Here is a 25,526-nt window from a genome sequence, read left to right as displayed (position 1 = left end):
ATCAGAAGTTATCCAAGACTGGGGGTGGAAGGAGGGAAAAATTTAAAAGGGACAAAAGGAAGCATTTGAGGTTAATGAAAATGTTTGCTATTTTTTATTTTGAAATGGTTTCATGAGCATATGTGTGTGCCAAAACTCATCAAATTGTACACCCGCCCCCGCCACACACAAGTTTATTGTCATCAATTGTACTTGAGTACATCTGTTAAAAAAAAAAAAAAAAGAAGGAAGAAAAGGAGAAAGAGAGAAAGAAAGAAAGAAAAGAAGAAGTAACCAAAATGGAGAGTAAATAGCATACACTGCTGTTGGGTGAGAATACCTATGTCTGCTCTGGAATTCTTTTATACTATCCTATCTCCTAAGGCTATAAATGAGCACATACCCTATGACCCTGCAATTCCATGCTTGGGCATTTATTCAATAGAAATACAAGTATCTATTCTCCAAATTACATTGTGCTAGAATTAAGTTTATCTTTTGTCTGAACTAGCTAATCTTATATAAAGAGTGCTGTTCATAATACAGCAAAACTCTAAAGTAACAATGTCCATCATCAGTAGAAAGACAAGTAAATTGTGAAATATTTGCATAATCAAATACTATATAGAATAAAACAAATTATATAATGCTTGTACAACATGGATTATGGTCACAAATATTAAGAGAAAGAAGTCAGACAGAAAAGAATGCATAATGAATAATGACACATAAAAAATTCAAAGGCCAACAAAACTCTTCTTTAGAGATTGGTACTGTGGTTCCCTTTGTGGAGGAGGGAAGTGGCCTAAGAAGACTTCTGAGGTCCCTTCAGTGGGAAAGTCCCTTCCTTGATCTCTTAGTTATCACAAACTTACCATTGTGGTTACTTATTTATGCTTTTTACACTTCTCTTTATGCTAAGCTTAACAATACAAAATTTAATTAAACAATCATCAGGAGGGAGATGAAGGAAAGAGAAGATTCAAAAATTGTAACTTTTAGTTTCATTTTGTTTTCGTCTAATTTTTCAATAAGAGAAACTAAAAAGAAAATGGTGATTGCACACAAATCAAAGGGACATTTAGAAAGGTTAGCATTTTATGGTCATGTTCAATTTAGAGAACATTAAAATATGAGGTCTACTTATCTGTAAATGGACACCTCAAAGAATTTGAATACAGAAGTGCCTTAGAATGGAACTCATTTATAAGCGTTAAATAATGTGTATGTGTGTTTTGTTTTGTTTTGTTTTTGTTTTACCATCCACTGCAAAAGCAGTCACAGTGTTTGAATTTGAGCTACAATATTTGCATTTAAACCACAAACATTTCACCTTCCACATAACTGAAAATGAAGGAACTTTTTGAAAGAGAAAATGGGGAAAGACTTTTTAAAAATGAGTTTCTCTGAAATAAAAGTGTCCTAAGCAAAAATTTGACTTAAAGTTATTATTTTTCTCTTATAATTATAAGAAAAATATGAAAGCAGGCCATGGCATGTTCAAAGATCCTAGAAAATGGCAAGGAGCAAGGTAAAAACCTAGAAGACCAAATAAATGAAGAGGAAACAGGTAATCTACTGGAAAAAGAATTCAGAGTAATGATAGTAAAGATGATCCAGAATCTTGGAAATAGAATGGAGGCACAGACTAAGAAAATACAAGAAATGTTTAACAAAGAGCTAGAAGAACTAAAGAAAAAACAGAGACGAAAACACAATAACTGAAATGAAAACTACACTAGAAGGAATCAATAACAGAATAACTGAGGCGAAAGAACGAGTAAGTGAGCTGGAAGACAAAATGGTGGAAATAACTGCTGAGGAGCAGAATAAAGAAAAAAGAACAAAAAGAATTGAAGACAATCTTGGAGACCTCTGGGACAATGCTACACTCACCAACATTCGAATTATAGTGATTCCAAAAGAAGAAGAGAAAAAGAATGGGTCTGAGAAAATATTTGAAGAGATTATAATGGAAAACTTACCTAACATGGGAAAGAAAATATTCGCCGAAGTCCAGGAAGTGCAGAGAGTCCGATACAGGATAAACCCTAGGAGAAACACACCAAGACACATATTAACCAACTAACAAAAATTAAATTCAAAGAAAAAATATTAAAAGCAACAAGGGGGGCTTCCCTGGTGGCACAGTGGTTAAGAATCTGCTTGCCAATGCAAAAGACATGGATTCGAACCCTGGTCTGGGAAAATCCCACATGCTGTGGAGCAACTAGCCCATGCACCACAACTACTGAGCCTGTGCTCTAAAGCCCACGAGCCACAACTACTGAAGCCCATGCACCTAGAGCCCATGCTCTCCAACAAGAGAAGCCACTGCAATGAGAAGCCCACACACTGCAATGAAGAGTTGCCCCTGCTTGCCGCAACTAGAGAAAGCCCGTGGGCAGCAATGAAGACCCAACACAGCCAATAAATAAATAAATAAATAAATAAATAAATTCTTTAAAAAAAAAAAAAGCAACAAGGGAAAAACAAAAAATAACATACAAAGGAATCCCCATAAGATTATCAGCTGATTTTTCAGCAGAAAATCTGCAGGCCAGAAGGGAGTAGCAAGATATACTTAAAATGATGAAAGAGAAAAACCTACCACCAAGATTATTCTACCCAGCAAGAATCTCATTCAGATTCAACAGAGAAATCAAAAGCTTTGCAGACAAGCAAAAGTTAACAGAATTCAGCACCACCAAACCAGCTTTACAACAAATGCTAAAGGAAATTCCCTGGGCAGGAAACACAAGGGAAGAAAAAGACCCACAAAAACAAACCCAAAACAATTAAGAAAATGGTAATAGGAACATATATATCAATAATAACCTTGAATGTAAATGGATTAAATGCCCCAACCAAAAGACACAGACTGGCTGAATGGATACAAAAACAAGACCCGTATACATGCTGTCTACAAGAGACCCACTTCAGACCTAGGGACACATACAGACTGAAAGTGAAGGGATGGAAAAAGATACTCTATACAAATGGAGATCAGAAGAAAGCTGAAGTAGCAATACTCTAGCAGATGAAATAGACTTTAAAATGAAGACTGTTACAAGAGATAATGAAGGATACTACATAATGATCAAGGGATCAATATAAGAAGAAAATATAACAATTATAAATGTTTATTCACCCAGCATAGGAGCACCTCAATACATAAGGCAAATGCCAAAAACCATGAAAGGGGAAATAGACAGTAACACAATAATAGTAGGGGACTTTAATACCCCACTTACATCAATAGACAGATCATCCAAACAGAAAATAAATAATAAAACACAAGCTTGAAATGACATAATACACCGGAGAGATTTAATTGATACTTATAGAACATCCCACCCAAAAGTGGCAGAATACATCTTCTTCTCAAATGCAAATGGAACATTCTCCAGGAGAGATCACATCTTGGATCACAAAACAAGCCTCAGAAAATTTAAGAAAATTGAAATCAGATCAATCATCTTTTCTGACCACAATGCTATGAGATTGGAAATTAATTACAGGAAAAAAACTGTATAAAACACAACTACATGGAGGTTAAACAGTATGCTACTAAATAACCAAGAGATCACTGAAGAAATCAAAGAAGAAATTAAAAAATACATAGAAACAAATGACAATGAAAACACGATGACCCAAAACCTATGGAATGCAGCAAAAGCAGTTCTAAGAGGGAAGTTTATAGCAATTCAATCTCACCTCAAGAAACAAGAAAAATCTCAAATAAACAATCTAACACTACACCTAAAGCAACTAGAGAAAGAACAAAGAAAACCCAAAGTCAGTAGAAGGAAAGAAATCATAAATATCAGAGCACAAATAAATGATACAGAAATGAAGAAAACAATAGCAAAGATCAATAAAAATAAAAGCTGGTTCTTTGAGAAGGTAAACAAAATTGCTAAATCCATAGCCAGACTTATCAACAAAAAAGCGAGAGGACATACATCAATAAAATGAGAAATGAAAAAGGAGAAGACACAACTGACACTGCAGAAATACACAGGATTATAAGAGACTACTACAAACAACTATATGCCAATAAAATGGACAATCACGAAGAAATGGACAAATTCTTGGAAAGGTACACTTTTCCAAAACTGAACTAGGAAGAATTCGAAAATATAAACAGACCTATCACAAGTAATGAAATTGAAACTGGAATTAAAAATCTTCCAACAAACAAAAGTCCAGAAGCAGAGGGCTTCACAGGTGAATTCTATCAAACATTTAGAGAAGAGCTAAAACCGATCCTTCGGTTTTAGGATGAAAAGACAACACTCAGAATGGGAGAAAATATTTGCAAATGAAAAAACAGACAAAGGATTAATCTCCAAAATATACAAACAGCTCATGGAGCGCAATATAAAAAAAACAAACAATTCAATTAAAAAATGGGTGGAAGGGCTTCCCTGGTAGCGCAGTGGTTGAGAATCCGCCTGCCAAGGCAGGGGACACGGGTTCGGGCCCTGGTCTGGGAAGATCCTGCATGCCGTGGAGTGGCTAAACCCATGTGCCACAACGGCTGAGCCTGCGCTCTGGAGCCCATGAGCCACAACTGCTGAGCCCATGTGCTGCAACTACTGAAGCCCGCACTCCTGGAGCCTGTGCTCTGCAGTGGGAGAGGCTGCTGCGGTGAGAAGCCTGCGCACCGCAATGCTCGCTGCAACTAGAGAAAGCCTGCATGCAGCAATGAAGACCCAAGACACCAAAAATTAAAAAAGAAATTAAAAAAAGAAAAAAAAAGAAATTTGTCTTCATATATTAAAAAAAAAAAAAAATAGGCAGAAGACCTAAACAGACATTTCACCAAAGAAGACATACAGATGGCCATGAGGCACATGAAAAGATGCTCAACGTTACTAATCATTAGAGAAATGCAAATCCAAACTACAATGAGGTATCACCTCACACAGGTCAGAATGGCCATTATCAAAAAAATCTAGAAACAATAAATGCTGGAAAGTGTGTGGTGAAAAGGGAATCCTCTTGCACTGTTGGTGGGAATATAAATTGATACAGCCTCTATGGAGAACAGTATGGAGGTTCCTCAAAAAACTAAAAATAGAACTACCATATGACCCAGCAATCCCACTACTGGGCATATACCCTGAGAAAACCATAATTCAAAAAGATACATATACCACAATGTTCATTGCAGCACTATTTACAATAGCCAGGACATGGAAACAACCTAAATGTCCATCAGCAGATGAATGGATAAAGAAGATGTGGCACATATATACAATGGAATATTACTCAGCCATAAAAAGAAATGAAATTGAGTTATTTGTAGTGAGGTGGATGGACCTAGAGTCTGTCATACAGAGTGAAATAAGTCAGAAAGAGAAAAACAAATACCATATGCTAATGCATATATATGGAATCTAAAAAAAAAAAAAATGGTATAGATGAACTTAGTAGCAGGACAGGAATATAGACGTAGACATAGAGAATGGACTTGACGACATGGTCGGGGGGCAAGCTGGGGTGAAGTGAGAATAGCATCGACATATATACACTACCAAATGTAAAATAGTTAGCTAGTGGGAAGCAGCAGCATAGCACAGGGAGATCAGCTCAGTGATTTGCGGTAATCTAGAGGGGTGAGATACGGAGGGTAGGACGGAGTCTCAAGAGGGAGGGTATATGGGGATATATGTACGCATATGGCTGATTCGCTTTGTTGAACAACAGAACCTAACACAGCATTGTGAAGCAATTATACTCCAATAAAGATGTATTAAAAATATGCATAAAGAAATTAAAAATGCATACTGGGTGAGAAACTGTTAAATATGTCTAACTAGCAGAATTAACTTGTAGGAGCAACTGTGAACCAGTATATGGGAAAAGTTTTGAAGGACAAACACGGGAAGGGGGTCCAGTTTTCTAAGAATGAATGTCTTTGGTTTTACTCTGTTTGGGAGCATGTCAGCCAATTTGAAATTAGAGGAACAAGATAAAAACATAAACCTGACTTGATGAGGAGATCACTGCAAATATAGAACTCAGGGAGATTTTAGGCACCACAGAGATCCACATGAAGGGTGACCACATAACATCATCAAACTAGGAAACTTAAGACTGAAAGGGTCCCCATTCATAATTATTCCAGACAAGCATAAACCCGGACTGTCCTGGGCAAATGAGAGTTTATAGCAACCTTACTGACGTTGAACTTGAGGGCAGGTTGGTTTGATGGATAGTCTAGCAGAGCTAGTGTAGCTGAGATGCTCCATGAAACCAGACAGTTTTAGGGATGAAGAAAGTCTTGAAAAATATTCAGTGAAATCACAGACACTGGTCCAATGGCCTCATTGTACATGTTTAGAAAATTAGAAAGGCAACCACTGTGATCACAGCCTGTGGTCAGAAGAAAAGGGTGAAGTCCTCAGAGTATTCATACATCTGAAATATATCACCAGAAACAGGTGAACAACAATAGAAACAAAAAAGTGATTTTTGAGACCACTATTATAGCATATAACCTGCCCCAAACAAACTAGATAATAAATAAAAACGAAGAAATGACAGAAATGTGTCTGTTACGCAGAAGCATAAAGAAATGAGAAAAATACAGTAGTTAATTTGTTGTACCTAATACCTACTTAGGCCCAGGGAAGAAGGCTACTGCCATGGTGCTATGCTTTAGAGGAACAGCCCTATAAATGGCCCTGCTTATCACAACACACAAAGCAAATGACATAACGGGCACCACTGTCACTAGGGATTCAGAGCCTTGAGTTGACATGATGCTACCAGGAGACTGAAAATACCCATTTCCATGACCAACAACATTCAAGCTCTAGAAAAAAATTTTCATATCATTTGCCTTGTACTCTTGATTTGAAAGGCAACAAGTTCCAAATATCTAGAAGTTTTGAGAAGTTTGCTGCAGCTGATAGTAAAATTTTCTTCTTAAAGTGGAAAGAATTTGATCATCAAAAACACTTAAAGAAAAGAAAAGGGAAAAAAAATAATTGAATTGTCATATCCTTCTGTCAGATTCAATGAATGTAAAGGATTTTTGAATATGGAGTATTGTTTCCCCATAATGCTGAATGTCAAAGTTCTACACCCATTTACACTCCAATTCATGGTTTCTGATATACTCACAAATTACTGTAGTATTTGGAACAAATTACCCATGGAGGTAATTGTCCATGGTGGTAAAGAAATTTTTCAATATTAGCTATTCATTATTACTCTTAAATTTGGATACAAATGTCTACACATAATACGTAAAGCATGGTATAGATTCTTTAAATCAGAAACTAGAATCCCAAATAGTTTTAATACAATGTTCAAATATCATATACCAACATCAGATTGACTTAAATAACTTTGATTTTAAAAGTTGATATATACTCATTATAATTTGTATTTTACCTATCCATTTTAAAGCACAATTTTGAATATATTTGGAGAAAAAAAATTTTGAAAATGTTTGAAGCATTTTTAGGTTGTGAGTTTTTAGAATTACTTGTACTCATTTTTCATGTAAATATATTTAAATTTAGTATACTTAGAATCATATTACAAGTTTAAAGCTCTATATTATTATTATATACAGATTGTATGAAAACTATAATTAGAACATATAATTAATTTGCTGATACATAGGCAAAAAAATGAATTTTATGGAATAAATAGCAAGGATTTGTATATTGTGTATACTCTTATTTTATTACTAATAACAACATTGCTAGTATATCAACAGACCACAAAGAAAAATGCAATATTAGTTGTTTTCAGTCATTTGATATTTTGCAGACTTTCACTTTTATAGAATCATAGCTTTCATTATATTTGCTCATTTTGTTGAAATGGAGGTATATTTTTCATAATACAAGGAAAAAGTATTGTAACAGTTTATTAGTTTTACTAATAACTTTAAATTTCTTAGACAGATGGTATGTTAGCCTCAATTTGTACTCCTGCACAAATCCAACAAATGTAAGAAGTATATCTGAATAAATCGTCATACTGTCAGTGGATCCTGAACAATTTAATGGGTGTCTGTTGATCCACGATTCCAAATAGAAAGAAATAGTCCTAACAGTTATAGGGGAGATATACGAATAGAGATAAAAATAAATGAAAGCAGAGTTTCAGACTTAGGAATGAAAATGTAGAACAGAACAGAAGAAGAATATATGAAACCAAATAAGAAGCTAAATCTAATGACTTCTACCTAGATTCCAAGTGGAGGTTTCAAAGAATACATCAGTGTCATTATAAGTATTTCTTCAGTGTTTACAACAGCATCAGGGCAGTAAATCAAGGCCACATTCTTTCAACAAGTTACAGTTAGGATTCAAATTGTAATTTCTCTGGCTGCAAACTGTGCCCTTTCCACTTTGCTCCCTTTTAAGATTCAAGTGATTGGTGTCATAGAAGAAATATTTGCTATAGTGTATTTCTCAGTTTTCTCTATTAAAAGTTGTACATTTACTAAAGAACTAGGTTCAAGACAATGCTTTATATATGAACAAACACCTTTATTTTTGCAATCCAAATCCGTAAGATTAAACCATAATTCTATAGTTCCCATTAGAACTGGCAAACTTGCTGCAATTAGCAACCTGGTATAAATGTTTACAGAAGTAATCTAGATGCAGGATTTTTTTTTTAATTTTAATAAAGAAGAGAAAGGTATAGAAATTATTCATGATAGACATTAGGTAAGCCAAAATTATATTCTCACCTTTGCAGAAATGTGGACATTGTGATTATTTTCAAATATAAATTCATCAGTATTCACATGAAGTGATTTTTATCGCAAATATCTACAGAGATATTACATGAATAGTATTAATTTTTTTGGTCTTTGGGTCAATAAAAATAAGAGTATGATAATATTATAGACCTTGATGTATTTCTCTTTTACAGTGCTAACATAAAATACTGCTGTTTGCTCTTGATGAAATTCTAAATATCAGGGTGTACTGCCGGACTATGGGTAAGTAAAAGACTTTTATGCCCTTCATCTCTTATCTTTTTGAAAGATTATCAATCTCTTAGTGAAGATTTTCACCTTATACTGAATTAGAATTTATTATTCTTGATAACCTTTTTCTGCTTTTAGAAGGCAGAAGTCAATGCTTTATAAAATGTAAAATATAAATAAATGCATAGAATAACATAAAGCATTGTCTCTACATGAACTTTAACAGGGTTCAAAAGACTTCAATGAAGTATATGCAAATATATTTTTCAATTCAATATACAAACCTTTTATTTGGTATGTTCTCCCAAAGAACAGATGCTCTTTAGAAAGAATAAGTATTTACAGAAATCTCATTGATTTCTTGAGAAGAACTAATCCACATGAATAATATTTGCAGGAAAATTCTGAAAAATTTTACCTTTTGTGTTAATTTGAACTAAACCACATTAAAAATAATATATCTAAGAGCAATGCTTACAAATAGATTTTTAGAATTATTTAACTTGCACATAGATTTATAATTTTTAGGAGCAAATAAAAATCTAATTTACTAAATTAAAATCCTATAATTTTAGAAGGTAGTCTAAATATTATGTAAATATAACCATGATAAATCTACTGTTTCCTATTCCATTTGATTTGCTGAATCAACTATACCAATTACTATTTTATAGTAAGAATACATATTCACAGGAATGAATCACAACATCCCTGGGAGTATTATGTTTTTCATAATAATGATCACAGAACTAATGCTCAAACAGGTTAAAAGACTTGTAGTTAAGAAGTAACATTAAGACTATAACAATATTTCAGAACCCATATTCTAATAATCAGACAATGGTACTTCTCTATTCAGGGTACCTTAACAACAATAACAAAAGAATTGGTATAAAAATGACACAACTCAAGTTCTGGATCCATCCCGTAAAAGCCATCTAGCACACAACACTTCTTTATAACTTGGCTTCTTCATCTACAAAATAGAGAAGAGTGTCTCTCACATGATGTTGTTTTGATAATTTAAAAGGATAGAGAATTATTGTGATTACACTTTTCATACCTTTATACTAATCCTTAGCACCACCTGATGCAAAGTCAGATTTACCATTCCTATAAGGAAATTTAAAATCAGAAACTATAACTAATTTTGCCAAAGTGTTATAGCTAAATTTTTATCCCATCAATTTCAAATAGAGTTTCACTGTATTACTGTATTCACTTCTAAAAAATTTAATTTATCATATCAAAATTGGCATTCTGTAGTTTATCTAATGAATATTTGTTTCTTTGTCTTTGTGAGCTATTTTCTATATAACAACTGTTCATCTTTATGAAGCAAATTGCTAACATCAATGTTTACAGTGATATTCAAAGGTACAGAGAGGAGGAGAGACTTATTTAAGTGCCAGCAAGGCCTTAAGCCTCCTAGACTTCCTTATCTCTTTCTACCAAAGTACTTTCTTCTTTTTAGTTGGTGAAGTTATTCCTCTCTTTAAGGAGATTTTTAAAATATCACTCTGCAATTTTAAGAAATATCAACTAATGCTCTACTTTTGAATTAACAATTTTCTGCTCCCTGAGAGCAATATCTCAAAAAGGGACATTGAATGGGGAAGTACCTGGTCTGATACAATAGAGATTGTAGATCTCTGAATTATCCCTGAGCTGTGTAATTGGAATTCTGAAGTCCAGAGAAAGGAGAAGTGTTCATAGAAGGATTAGGGCAGTCCTCACCATTAGGATAAAGTCAATTCTGCTGCTATATAATTAAAAATAGATTTGAAATGATACAGATAATCTGTACACTGTCCCCAGCGTTGTTCTATCAATGTCAAAGAGTTACCACCTGGCCAGTTCATACTAAAAGCCAGACTAACACAAGAATAAATCTCTAAAGCAATAAGAACAATTAAATAATTTGTATGTTTCAAAATATCTAAATATTCACCATCATGTACAAAGATTCTAAATTTCTAGAGTGTTTAATTATCATATAGATCCAAGTTAGTCACTGAATATTTATTCATAAAATAAATGTTGGATCAGTTGTAGGTTGAACACCAAGTAACCTCACATTTGAAAACATTCTGTCAGTAACAACAGTGTGAGAAGTTTGATGAAACTCTCTGCCAGAGAAACTTTTAATGTTCAAAGTTAGCAAAGACAATTATTCAGTGTTTCCGGAGATTGTATACAGGGCTTAAAATAAATTGAGAAGCAGTTATGGCACAAAGTCTACAGAGACTTTTAACAACATTGGAAGGCCATGGACTTCAAGCTCCGGGCTACAACATTCTCCCGTGAAGAACCCTTCCAGTGTCTTGGCAATAGCATGTCTATTATCGACTCCCCCCAGTTCTCTGGTGCAAAAGAGCTCTTTTGGGTAGATTTGGCATCCACTGAACATGAATATCCCATCTCCCAGACTCTGTGGTCTGGGAGACATATATTGAGGAAGATGGGTTGTGGAAGCTGGGTAGAGCATAAGCTCTACCTACTACTCAAGTACATATACACACAGCTCCTTCTCCACAGGGAGGATCTGGGTTGGGGAGGACACAGTGAAGAAAAAATCCTCCATCTCTCCCACCCCTAGTTCCTGCTCATGGAATAGAAGTTCTGTCCTGTCCAGGGAAAGCCAGTGCAAGCCTTAAAAATTGGAAATCCCCTGGCCCTGCCTGAAGGGCCTAAATGTATTTGCATTACACTGTGGCACAATTAATGATTCAGGGATTTGCTGAAAGCAGTAAAGCAATCAGTTAAGGACCAGTGAAGAGTAACAGTGGTACTAGTGTGATATAATAGAGGCATACCCAGCAGAAGTTTAACAAGAAGATCAGGGAAAGATCCAGTGAGAGAGGACTGTGCTAAAACCACCATCCAACCTATGTGGTCCAGAAGACCGTGATCATGTTAAAGACACTGCCCCCTCAGGGGAGACCTTCAAGACAGTGGAGCAGTAAGATGTGGAGATCACCTTCCTCCCCACAAATACATCTGAAATACAGCTACAGTGGAACAACTCCTACAGAACACCTACTGAACGCTGGCAGAAGACCTCAGACTTCCCAAAAGGCAAAAAACTCCCCACGTACCTGGGTAGGGCAAAGGAAAAAAGAAAAAACAGAGACAAAAGAATAGGGATGGGACCTGCACCTCTAGGAGGGAGCTGTGAAGGAGGAAAAGTTTCCACACACTAGGAAGCCCCTTCACTGGCGGAGATGGGAGCAGCGGGGGGGGAAGCTTCGGAGCCACAGAGGAGAGCGCAGCAACAGGGGTGCGGAGGGCAAAGCGGAGAGATCCCCGCACAGAGGATCGGTGCCAGCCAGCACTCACCAGCCTCAGAGGCTTGTCTGCTCCCCTGCCGGGGCAGGCGGGGGCTGGGAGCTGAGGCTCGGGCTTCGGAGGTCATATCCCAGGGAGAGGACTGGGGTTGGCTGCATGAACACTGCCTGAAGGGGGCTAGTGCGCCACGGCTAGCCGGGAGGGAGTCCGGGAAAAAGTCTGGACCTGCCTAAGAGGCAAGAGATCATTGTTTTGGGGTGCGGGAGGAAAGGGGATTCAGAGCACCGCCTAAACGAGCTCCAGAGAAGGGCGCAAGCCACGGCTATCAGCGCGGACCCCACAGACAGGCATGAAATGCTAAGGCTGCTGCTGCAGCCACCAAGAAGCCTGTGTGCAAGCACAGGTCACTCTCCACACCACACCTCCTGGGAGCCTGTGCAGCCCGCCACTGCCAGGGTCTCACGTTCCAGGGACAACTTCCCCGGGAGGACGCACAGTGCACCTCAGGCTGGTGCAACGTCATGCTGGCCTCTGCCACCACAGGCTCGCCCCGCATCCCGTACCCTTCCCTCCCTCCGGCCTGAGTGAGCCAGAGCCCCCAAATCAGCTGCTACTTTAACCCTGTCCTGTCTGGGAGGGAACAGCCACCCTCAGGTGACCCACATGCAGAGGCAGGGCCAATCCAAAGCTGAACCCCAGTAGCGGTGGGAACAAAGAAGAGAAAGGAAAATTTCTTCCAGCAGCCTCAGGAGCAGCAGATTCAATCTCCACAATGAACTTAATGCACCCTGCATCTGTGGAATCCCTGAATAGACAACAAATCATCCCAAAATTGAGGCAGTGGACTTTGGGAGCAACTGTAGACTTGGGGTTTGCTATATGCTACAGACTGGTTTCTGATTTTATGTTTATCTTAGTTTAGTATTCAGAGTTTATTATCATTGGTAGATTTGTTCATTGATTTGTTGCTCTCTTCCTTTTTTTTTTTTAAATATACAGATTTTTTTTTCCTTTTTCTCTTTTTGTGAGTGTGTATGTGTATGCTTCTTTGTGTGATTTTGTATGTATAGCTTTGCTTTTACCATTTGTCCTAGGGTTCTGTGTGTAGTGTTTTTTTTTTTTTAGTATAGTTTTTAGTGCTTGTTATCATTGGGGGATTTGTTTTTTGGTTTCATTGCTCTCTTCTTGCCTTCATTCTTCTTTATTTATTACTTTTTAATTTTTTAATTATTAATATTTTTTTAAATTCTTTATTTTAATAACTTCACTTCTTTTTATTCTATTTTTTTCTTTCTTTCTTTCTTTTTTTCTGCCTTCTGAGCCGTGTGGCTAACAGAGTCTTGGTGCTTCTGCCGGGTGTCAGGCCTGTGCTTCCGAGGTGGGAGAGCCAAGTTCAGGACACTGGCCCACCAGAGACCTCCCGGCTCCACATAATATCAAATGGCAAAATCTCTCCCAGAGATCTCGATCTCAATGCTAAGACACAGCTTCACTCAATGACCAGCAAGCTATAGTGCTGGACACCCTAGGCCGAACAACTAGCAAGACAGGAACACAACCCCACCCATTAGCAGAGAGGCTGCCTAAAATCATAATAAGGTCACAAACACCTCAAAACACACGAGAGGATGCAGTCCTGAACACCTTAAAGACAAGATCCAGCCTCATCCACCAGAACACAGGCACCAGTCCTCTCCACCAGGAAGCCTACAGAGCCCACTGAACCAACCTTAGCCACTGGGGGCAGACACCAAAAACAATGGGAACTAAAAACCTGCAGCCTTCGAAAAGGAGACCCCAAACACAGTAAGTTAAACAAAATGAGAAGATAGAGAAATACGTAGCAGATGAAGGAGCAACGTAAAAACCCACCAGACCAAACACATGAAGAGGAAATAATCAGTCTACCTGAAAAAGAATTCAGAACCATGATAGTAAAGATGATCTAATATCTTGGAAAAAGAATGGAGAAAATACAAGAAATGTTTAACAAGGACCTAGAAGAACTAAAAAGCAAAGAAACAATGATGTATAAATGAAATTAAAAATCCTCTAGAAGGAATCAATAGCAGAATAACTGAGGCAGAAGAACGATTAAGTGACCTGGAATATAAAATAGTGGAAATAACTACCACAGAGCAGAATAAAGAAAAAAGAATGAAAAGAATTGAGGATAGTCTCAGAGACCTCTTGGACAACATTAAACACACCAACATTTGAATTATAGGGGTCACAGAAGAAGAAGAAGAGAAAAAGAAAGGGACTGAGAAAAATTTGAAGAGATTATAGTTGAAAACTTCCCTAATATGGGAAAGGAAATAGTCAATCAAGTCCAGGAAGTACAGACAGTCACATACATGATAAATCCAAGGAGAAACACACCAAGACACATATTAATCAAACTATCAAAAATTAAATACAAAGAAAAAATATTAAAAGCAGCAAGGGAAAAAAACAAATAATATACAAGGGAATCCCTATAAGGTTAACAGCTAAACGTTCAGCAGAAACTCTGTGAGCCAGAAGGGAAAGGAAAGGTATATTTAAAGTGATGAAAGGCAAAAAATCAAAACCAAGATTACTCTACTCAGCAAAGATCACATTCAGATTCGACAGAGAAATTAAAACCTTTACAGACAAGCAAAAGCTAAGAGAATTCAGCACCACCAAACCAGCTTTACAACAAATGCTAAAGGAACTTCTCTAGGCAGGAAATACAAGAGAAGGAAAAGACCTACAATAACAAACCCAAAACAATTAAGAAAATGGTAATAGGAACATATATATTGGTAATTACCTTAAATATAAATGGATTAAATGCTCCAACCAAAAGACATAGGCTGGCTGAATGGATACAAAAACAAGACTCGTATATATGCTGTCTACAAGAGACCCACTTCAGACCTAGGGACACATACAGACTGAAACTGAGGGGAGGGGAAAAGATATTCCATACAAAGGAAATCAGAAGAAAGCTAGAGTAGCAAATCTCATATCAGAAAAAATAGACTTTAAAAAAAAGACTACTACAAGAGACAAAGAAGGACACTACATAATGATCAAGGGATCAATCCAAGAAGAAGATATAACAATTGTAAATATTTATGCACTCAATACATAAGGCAAATGCTAACAACCATAAAAGGGGAAATCAACCATAACACAATAATAGTTGGGTACTTTAACACCCCATTTTCACCAATGGACAGATCATCCAAAATGAAAATAAATAAGGAAACACAAGCTTTAAATGGTATATTCAAGAAGATGGACTTAATTAATATTTATAGGACATTCCATCCAAAAACAACAGAATACACTTTCTTCTCAAGTGCTCATGGAACATTCTCCAGGGTAGATCATATGTTGGGTCACAAATCAAGTATTGGTAAATTTAAGAAAATTGAAATCATATCAAGTATCTTTTCTGACCACAATGCTATGAGACTAGGTATCAATTACTGGAAAAAATCTGTAAAAAATACAAACACATTCAGACTAAACAATACACTACTAAATAACCTAGAGATCACTGAAGAAATCAAAGAGGAAATTAAAAAATACCGAGAAGCAAATGACAATGAAAACACGATGACCCAAAACCTATGGGATGCAGCAAAAGCAGTTCTAAGAGGGAAGTTTATAGCAATACAATCCTACCTCAAGAAACAAGAATCATCTCAAATAAACAACCTAACCCTATACCAAAAGCAATAAGAGAAAGAGGAACAAAAACACCCCAAAGTTAGCAGAAGAAAAGGAATCATAAAGATCAGATCAGAAATAAATAAAAAAGAAATGAAGGAATGATAGCAAAGATCAATAAAACTAAAAGCTGGATCTTTGAGAAGGTAAACAAAATTGATAAACCATTAGCCAGACTCATCAAGAAAAAAAGGGAGAAGACTCAAATCAACAGAATTAGAAATGAAAAAGGAGAAGTAACAACTGACACAGCAGAAATACAGAGCATCATGAGAGATTACTACAAGCAAATATATGCCAATAAAATGGACAACCTGGAAGAAATGGACACATTCTTAGAAATGCACAACCTTCTGAGACTGAACCAGGAAGAAATAGAAAATATGAACAGAACAATCACAAGCACTGAAATTGAAACTGTGATTAAAAATCTTCCAACAAACAAAAGTTCAGGACCACACGGTTTCACAGGCGAATTCTATCAAACACTTAGAGAAGAGCTAACACCTATCCTTCTCAAACTCTTCCAAAATGTAGCAGAGGGAGGAACACTCCCAAACTCATTCTATGAGGCCACCATCACCCTGATACCAAAACCAGACAAAGATGTCACAAAGAAAGAAAACTACAGGCCAATATCACTGATGAACATAGATGCAAAAATCCTCAACAAAATACTAGCAAACAGAATCCAACAGCACATTAAAGGAGTCATACACCATGATCAAGTGGGGTTTACACCAGGAATGCCAGGATTCTTCAATATACACAAATCAATCAATGTGATACACCATGCTAACAAACTGAAGGAGAAAAACCATATGATCATCTCAATAGATGCAGAAAAATCTTTCGAATAATTTCAACACCCATTTATGATAAAAACCCTCCAGATAGTAGGCATAGAGGGAACTTACTTCAACAAAATAAAGGCCATATATGACAAACCCACAGCCAACATTGTTCTCAATGGTGAAAAACTGAAACCATTTCCTCTAAGATCAGGAACAAGACAAGGTTGCCACTCTCACCACTACTATTCAACATAATTTTGGAAGTTTTAGCCACAGCAATCAGAGAAGAAAAAGAAATAAAAGGAATCCAAATCAGAAAAGAAGTAAAGCTGTCACTGTTTGCCGATGACATGATACTGTACATAGAGAATCCTAAAGATGCTACTAGAAAACTACTGGAGCTAATCAATGAATTTGGTATAAAGTAGCAGGATACAAAATTAATGCACAGAAATCTCTTGCATTCCTATACACGAATGATGAAAAATCTGAAAGAGAAATTAAGGAAACACTCCTATTTACCATTGCAACAAAAAGAATAAAATACCTAGGAATAAACCTACCTAAGGAGACAAAAGACCTGTATGCAGAAAACTATAAGACACTGATGAAAGAAATTAAAGATGATACAAACAGATGGAGAGATATACCATGTTCTTGGATGGGAAGAATCAACATTGTGAAAATGACTGTACTACCCCAAGCAATCTACAGATTCAATGCAATCCCCTATCAAACTACCAATGGCATTTTTCACAGAACTAGAACAAAAATTTCACAATTTGTATGAAAACACAAAAGACCCCCAAATGCCAAAGCAATCTTGAGAAAGAAAAATGGTGTTGGAGGAATCAGGCTCCCTGACTTCAGACTATATTACAAAGCTACAGTAATCAAGACAGTATGGTACTGGCAGAAAAACAGAAATACAGATCAACGGAACAGGAGAGAAAGCCCAGAGATAAACCCACACACATATGTTCACCTTATCTTTGATAAAGGAGGCAAGACTATACAATGGAGAAAAGACAGTCTCTTCAGTAAATGATGCTGGGAAAACTGGACAGCTACATGTAAAAGAATGAAATTAGAACACTCCCTAACACCATATACAAAAATAAACTCAAAATGGATTAGAGACTTAAATGTAAGGCCAGAGACTATAAAACTCTTAGAGGAAAACATAGGCAGAACACTCTATGACATAAATCACAGCAAGATTCTTTTTGACATACTTCCTAGAGAAATGGAAATAAAAACAAAAATAAACAAATGGGACTTAATGAAACTCAAGAGCTTCTGCACAGCAAAGGAAACTATAAACAAGATGAAAAGACAACCCTCAGAATGGGAGAATATATTTGCAAACGAAGCAACTGATAAAGGATTACTCTCTACAATATACAAGCAGCTCATGCAGCTCAATATCAAAAAACAAACAACCCAATCCAAAAATGGGCAGAAGACCTAAATAGACATTCCTCCAAAGAAGATATCCAAATTGCCAAGAAACACGTGAAAGGATGCTCAACATCACTAATCATCAGAGAAATGCAAATCAAAACTACAATGGGATAACACCTCACCCTTGTCCGAATGGCCATCATTAAAAAATTTGCAAACAATAGATGCTGGAGAACGTGTGGAGAAAGGGGAATCCTCTTGCACTGTTGGTGGGAATGTAAATTGATGCAGCCACTACCGAGAACAGTTTGGAGGTTCCTTAAAAAACTAAAAATAGAACTACCATATGACCCAGCAATCCCACTAGTGGGCATATACCTGGAGAAAACCATAATTCAAAAAGAGTCATGTACCACAATGTTCATTGCAGCACTATTTACAATAGCCAGGACATGGAAGCAACCTAAGTGTCCATCGACAGATGAATGGATAAAGAAGATGTGGTACATATACACAAAGTAATATTACTCAGCCATAAAAAGAAACGAAATTGAGTTATTTGTAGTGAGGTGGATGGACCTAGAGTCTGTCATACAGAGTGAAGTAAATCAGAAAGAGAAAACAAATACCGTATGCTAACACATACATATGGAATCTAAAAAAAAATAATAATAATGGTTCTGTGGAACCTAGGGGCAGGACAGGAATAAAGACGCAGATGTAGAGAATGGACTTGAGGGCGTGGGGGGGATAGGGTAGCTGGGACGAAGTGAGAGAGTGGCACTGACATATATACACTACCAAATGTAAAATAGATAGCTACTGGGAAGCAGCCGCATAGCACAGGGAGATCAGCTCGGTGCTTTTTGACCACCTAGAGGGGTGGGATAGGGAGGGTGGGAGGGAGAAGAAAGAGGGAGGAGATATGGGGATATATGTATATGTATAGCTGATTCAATTTGTTATAAAGCAGAAACTTACACATCATTGTAAAGCAATTATACTCCAATAAAGATGTTTAAAAAAATCTTGTGTACACAGCATTGCAGTATAAGTAGGGCCTCCCATGTGAATGTGTTTCATTCCTAAATATTCATGCCCTCCCTAGATCTCCCTTATTTCAGGTTGTTATTTCTCCTATTAGAAATTATTAAGATTGTACCATGTCAAATAAAGTTTATTATTTAAATTTATTTTAATTCTAAATGTTTTTGCCATAAAACATCATCAAATGAAAACAGGAAAGGGAAAAATATTCAAAATTAAATCAACAATGACAAATTGAAATAATTCCAGGAACGGTTTAATAATCCTCTCTTAGGAAGTAACTAGTTAGAGATAAATCCTTTCTCTCACAATTGTTCCATTTAGGATAATTTTGCACAATGTGAATTTTATGTGAAGCAAAAACAAATAAAAAGACCTCTAAACGTGTTTTTGTGTGTGTGTGTAATAAACAAGCTGTGCTTCCGACTTGCAATCTCCTACTTACCCCAAGTTAAAGACATAAGCTTTATTTCCATAGACTTCAATCCTAGTTAAGCTATTTTCTTTTTAAAAATGAGGTCCTAACAGGCACTTTTCTCAAGCAATCTGGTTTCATCCATATGTAAACTTTTATGGCACACAATTGTTTTACATATTTTTTTTCCAAACCACTTCAGTTCACTTGGCTGCCATTTTACATAAACAATTGCAATGAATATTGCCTCCAGTCTCAGTCTTACCAGTGCAAAATTTGTGTTAATATGACTCTGTCTGGTTTTGCTTGCATCATCAGACATTTTTACTCTTATACTTCATCGATATTGTCAGTGCTTGGCTCTCTTTGAAGCCTCTAGGATTTGGATGTCTACAAAAACAACAGACATCTGAAAGCAACATTTTCCTTAACTTATGGTTGCTGCTGATGTCCAAATTTATTCGTACTTAGTAAAAATCACCCACCCACTACACAACTTTTTGTCTATATAAATATATATATATTCATAAATATATACATTTATTTTGCATATATATATTATTTTTAAGAGTAGTTTTAGGTTCACAGAAAAATTGAGGGGAAGATACTGGTATTTCCCATATACACCCTCCTTCCCCACACATGTAGAGCCTCCCTCATTATCAACATCCCCCACCAGAGTGATATACTTGTTACAGTTGACAAACCTACATACACATCATAATCACTCAAAATCCTTGGTTTACATTAGGGTTCACTCTTGGTGCTGTACGTTCTATGGTTTTGAACAAGTGTACAATGACATGTATCCATCATTACAGTATCCTAGGAAATATTTTCTCTGCCTTAATATATTTTGTAAATTGTCAACTTATCTAAAATGTTTTATAGATATATTTTTAAATTTTTTTATTTTTGGCTGCGTTGGGTCTTCATTGCTGTGTGTGTGCTTTCTCTAGTTGATACGAGCAGGGGCTACTCTTCATTGTCGTGCACGGGCTTCTCATTGCAGTGGCTTCTCTTGTTGCGGAGCACAGGCTCTAGGCACGCGGGCTTCAGTAGTTGTGGCTCGCAGGCTCTAGAGCACAGGCTCAGTAGTTGTGGCACATGGGCTTGGTTGCTCCATAGCTTGTGGGATCTTCCCGGACCAGGGCTCGAACCCGTGCCCCCTGCATTGGCAGGCGTATTCTTTTTTTTTTTTTAACATCTTTATTGGAGTATAATTGCTCTACAATGGTGTGTTAGTTTTTGCTTTATAACAAAGTGAATCAGCTATACATATACATATAACCCCATATCTCCTCCCTCTTGAGCCTGCCTCCCACCCTCCCTATCCCACCCCTCCAGGTGGTCACAAAGCACCGAGCTGACCTCCCTGTGCTATGCGGCTGCTTCCCACTAGCTGTCTATTTTATATTTGGTAGTGTATATATGTCCATGCCACTCTCTCACTTCGTCCCAGCTTACCCTACCCAATCCCTGTGTCCTCAAGTCCATTCTCTACGTCTGCATCTTTATTCCTGTCCTGCCCCTAGGTTCTTCAGACCTTTTTTTTTTTAGATTCCATATGCATGTGTTAGCATACGGTATTTGTTTTCTCTTTCTGACTTACTTCACTCTGTATGACAGACTCTAGGTCCATCCACCTCACTACAAATAACTCAATTTCATTTCTTTTTATGGCTGAGTAATATTCCATTGTATATATGTGCCATTCTTCTTTATCCATTCATCTGTCGATGGACACTTAGGTTGCTTCCATGTCCTGGCTATTGTAAATAGTGCTGCAATGAACATTATGGTACATGACTCTTTTTGAATTATGGTTTTCTCAGGGTATATGGCAGGTGTATTTTTTTTTTTTTAACATCTTTATTGGAGTATAATTGCTTTACAGTGGTGTGTTAGTTTCTGCTTTATAACAAAGTGAATCAGTTATACATATACATATGTTCCCATATCTCTTCCCTCTTGCATCTCCCTCCCTCCCACCCTCCCTATCCCACCCCTCTAGGTGGTCACAAAGCACCGAGCTGATCTCCCTGTGCTATGCGGTTGCTTCCCACTAGCTATCTATTTTACGTTTGGTAGTGTATATATGTCCATTCTTAACCACTGAGCCACCAGGGAAGCCCCATGTTTTATATTCCTAACAAAACACTTTGTTTAAAGTCAACTTTCAAAATCATAGAATATCACATTTCTGGGCTTCCATTAATTAACTTCTAATTCATCTATGAGCCTAAACTACTAGTTTGTCAGGATAATTAGTGTCAGCATCATTTGCTTTTCTTCAGCCTCTGTAAGGTTTCTTAAGAATCTAGGAGCACTCTGAGTTCCTGGAAATGTGAGAGAATTTCAATTATCTTTCTACCATAGTGGCCTTTAATAATGTCATTGTTGAAGACTACACAATTCCTCAATTATCTGGGTCACTCAATTCTTCATCATATGTAGTGTGTGAGAAGTTTTGTAAAACATGAAAGCCCTATGCCTAGAATTGATCCTTCCCCATACACCCAGGAGTCACATCAGAGGTCTTATCCATTCCTCTCTGCTGTCCTCAAAGGAATGTTCCCATCTGCCTTTTCCTTTTCTTCCTAGACACCCAATACAATCTGTTCTTGAGAAACACCCTTGGACTTTATGTAATCTTTATTGTGCCACAGCTTTCCTGAGACAAGACAGAACAAAGTCTGGCTATCCATTTAAAACAGAAGGGAGACAAACTATTTAAAAAATTAATAATCAATTGGCTCATAGTTCAATAAATTGTACCACCACTGCTATTCAATTTAGTGTTCTACAACCAAGGAAGCAACTGTATTATCCTGTAGAATGCTGATTCTCTCTAGGAAATGTTATTAATGCCAGCATCTATAGTTATGGCAAAAGATACTTCACTATTCCTTTCTATATTGTTGTTTGAAGCGTATTCATTTTAGATCACTCACTTAAAGTTAATGATCCACAAATAGGAGAAACAAAATAAGCTGCCTATTTGTGGTGAACAATTGTTTAGGTTTTCTTATATAGATTAGTATTGATTTTTTCTTCAGATATATATTAAACTAATATGTTGTTCTGTTTCATAATTGGAATGAAGTAACTTATTCATTCAACCATTTATCTCACTCTCTATAGATCAATAGTTAGATAGATATAGATATAGATACAGATATAACAAAAATAAAAGCAAACATATAATCTATACTAGGCACCGTACTATGTTTTGGGGTAAAAAGGCCCTCTTAGAGCTTATATTTTAGTGAACACTGAGTTAGAAGGATCTGTATGCTCTTCTTTACATCAATGTGTGAGAATCCTGCAAGGAAATCTGTTTATGTGGGGTATTAGTAACTGTTATATATAAATACAATTGTTATATAGACTATAAATACATACGTTTCATGGACAAATACGACAGGAATGGTACATTAAACTCAGTCATAGTTCTTTTCTTGCAGGACTACTCCATTACGCTAATGTGAATGATGCATCTCTTGCAGAGGATATAGTCTATATAGCATTTCCAAACTTACTGGCTACAGAGTATTTCCATCACAGAACATTTCATTACAATCTGAAATGTCTGAACTTTAAAATTTCATGTACTTCTTAAAAATTATTTCTTTTCCTATATCTATGAACTTTTTAGTATACTGTTATTTGATTGGCTTTCATTTTTAATAATCTCTTAGTAACATAGATTTTATAGGCAAAGCCTCATGAAATGTATAATCCCCTAAAAAATATCTTTCAAAACTAAGGTGGATAGATTTAACATATTGATAGAGAATATAGTAATATATGGGTAAGCCTTCGTTTGCATCTTTGAATCCAACATATCTTTTCTACTCAATATAATTTAACCTTGCTCCTTAGTCCAATTTACAAATTTAAAATCTTTGACTTTTCCCTTTCTGTGCTACCCAGACAGCGGTCTGTAAGGCCTTGTTCTGGGTTCCTGTCATAACTTTCAGGGAAACTTTCACAATGCCCAGAGCCTTTGATGTCCTGCAAATGAAGGAGGATGTCCTCAAACCTTGCAGCAAGAACCCACTTAGGTGGCACCAACCTTGACTTCCAAATCAGACAGTTATCTAAAAAGGAAAAGTGATGGCATTACCTCTAAATCTGAAGAGAACCTGGGAGAAGCTTCCGCTGTCCGCTTCTGCCATCACTGCCATTGAAAACCTGGCTGATGTCAGTAGCATAACCTCCAGGAGGACCAGCCAGAGAGCTGTGCCGAAGTCTGCTGCTGCCATGGGCGCCACTCCTACTGCTGGTCACCTCGCCCCTGGAACCTCACTCACCGGAGCCTGGCAGGCTTCCGGGAGCCGCGACTCGTGGCGGTTCCCGACACCAGGCCTGACCACCGGCGTGAGAGGCATCTTCTGTGAACCTGCCTACCACGGCTCCGTGTAACACAAACCAGTCTCTGTGCCGTGTGTACCCCACCATCTGTGCAACGACCGGGAGCTCGCTCTACAGGTCTGACGTGATTGACGGACGCTGACCCGGGAAGATCTGCGCATGCGTGGGTCCCTCTCCCGTGAGCACCTGCGGGAGTCCCGCCTACTCTCGACTTGGGCGAAGATCCTCAACAGGTGGTGAAGGAAGGGCCGGCCTCAGCTGAGAAGGCTGTGACCGAGGAGGAATTCAGGGTGAACGGACTGCTCCAGCTCCTGAATTTACTGCTGCTCAAGCCGAGGTGGCAGCCTGGTCTGAAGGCGGCAGGTGCCCTCTGTGCCTGCCCATCAGTTCCCCACTGAGAACCACAGTGCACAGCGGTCACTGAAGACGCCACTGAAGATGGGCTGCAGCTGCCGCTGCTCAGGCCACGGAATGGGAGGAGCAACCGCTGAATGGTCTTCAGCTGTTCTTCTCCAGACTCTTAAAAAGGAAATAGGGTGACAGAAAATAAAGTTTCCAAAGTAAGATAAGATGAGATGAGATTAGGTAAAATAAGATAAAATAAAATAAAATAAAATAAAATAAAAAATCTCTTTTGATTGGAGTGATGAGTCCATTTATACTTGATATAGTCATTAATATGATTGGCTTTACGACTGCCATTTGTCTTTTATGTCCGTTGTCTTTGTTGCTCCTTTATTCTTCCTTAACACATTTCATGTAAAACCAAATTTTTAGTATTCATTTTAATTCCTCTGTTGATTTTCTATTTACTCCAGGGTTTATAATATGAATCAATATATTATAATCTACTTCACATTAATACTGTGTTAATTCCAATAAAATATTGCAACTTTTCTCTATTACTGCTCCATATCCATTTTCCTCATTTGTTCTATTTTGCCATATAATTTATAAATTATTATATGAAGTGAAATGAGTCTGACAAAGAAAGACAAATACTGTATGATCTTTGTCATATATGGAATCTAAATATATTTATATTTATATTTATATAGATGGTTGCCAGAGGTGGGGGGTAGGGGTTGGAATAAATGGGTGAACTTTTTTTTTAGTTTAAATAAATTGAATTAAAAAATGACATCTGTGTATGTTACAAACCTAAAAACAGAGTATTATAATTATTGCTTTATGTAATCTTATGTCTTTTAATAAAATTGAGGAGAAACATTTTATATATATAGTCTATATTTACTGACAGATGTACCATTCCAGTGCTTTTCATTTCTTCTTGTGGATTTGAGTTAGTTGATCATTCTGGCTAGAGATTTATCAGTTTCATTGATCTTTTTAAAAAACCAGTTCCTTTTTAATTGATTTTTCCTATTATTTCTCTTTACTATTTCATCTTTTCTGCTTTTATCTTTATTATTTCCTCTCTTCTGCTTGCTTTGGGTTTATTTCCCCCCCTTTTTTTTATTGTTGCTTAACATGGAATATTAGGTAGCTGATTTGAGACCTTACTTCCTTCTAAAGACAAGTGTTT

The 25,526-nt window shown here is 36.8% G+C and overlaps 1 pseudogene; it reads left to right on the top strand.

Annotated features, from left to right (window-relative positions):
* Nucleotides 1-23,599: 23,599 nt before the first annotated feature.
* LOC132373484 (small ribosomal subunit protein uS2-like) lies at nucleotides 23,600-24,520 on the top strand (annotated as a pseudogene).
* Nucleotides 24,521-25,526: the final 1,006 nt, after the last annotated feature.

This window comes from Balaenoptera ricei, chromosome 1, assembly GCF_028023285.1.
Source record: "Balaenoptera ricei isolate mBalRic1 chromosome 1, mBalRic1.hap2, whole genome shotgun sequence".
In the NCBI taxonomy this organism is placed as follows: domain Eukaryota; kingdom Metazoa; phylum Chordata; class Mammalia; order Artiodactyla; family Balaenopteridae; genus Balaenoptera; species Balaenoptera ricei.
The sequence above is the reverse complement of the archived record's forward strand: the minus strand, read 5'-3'. Positions and strand labels throughout refer to the sequence as shown.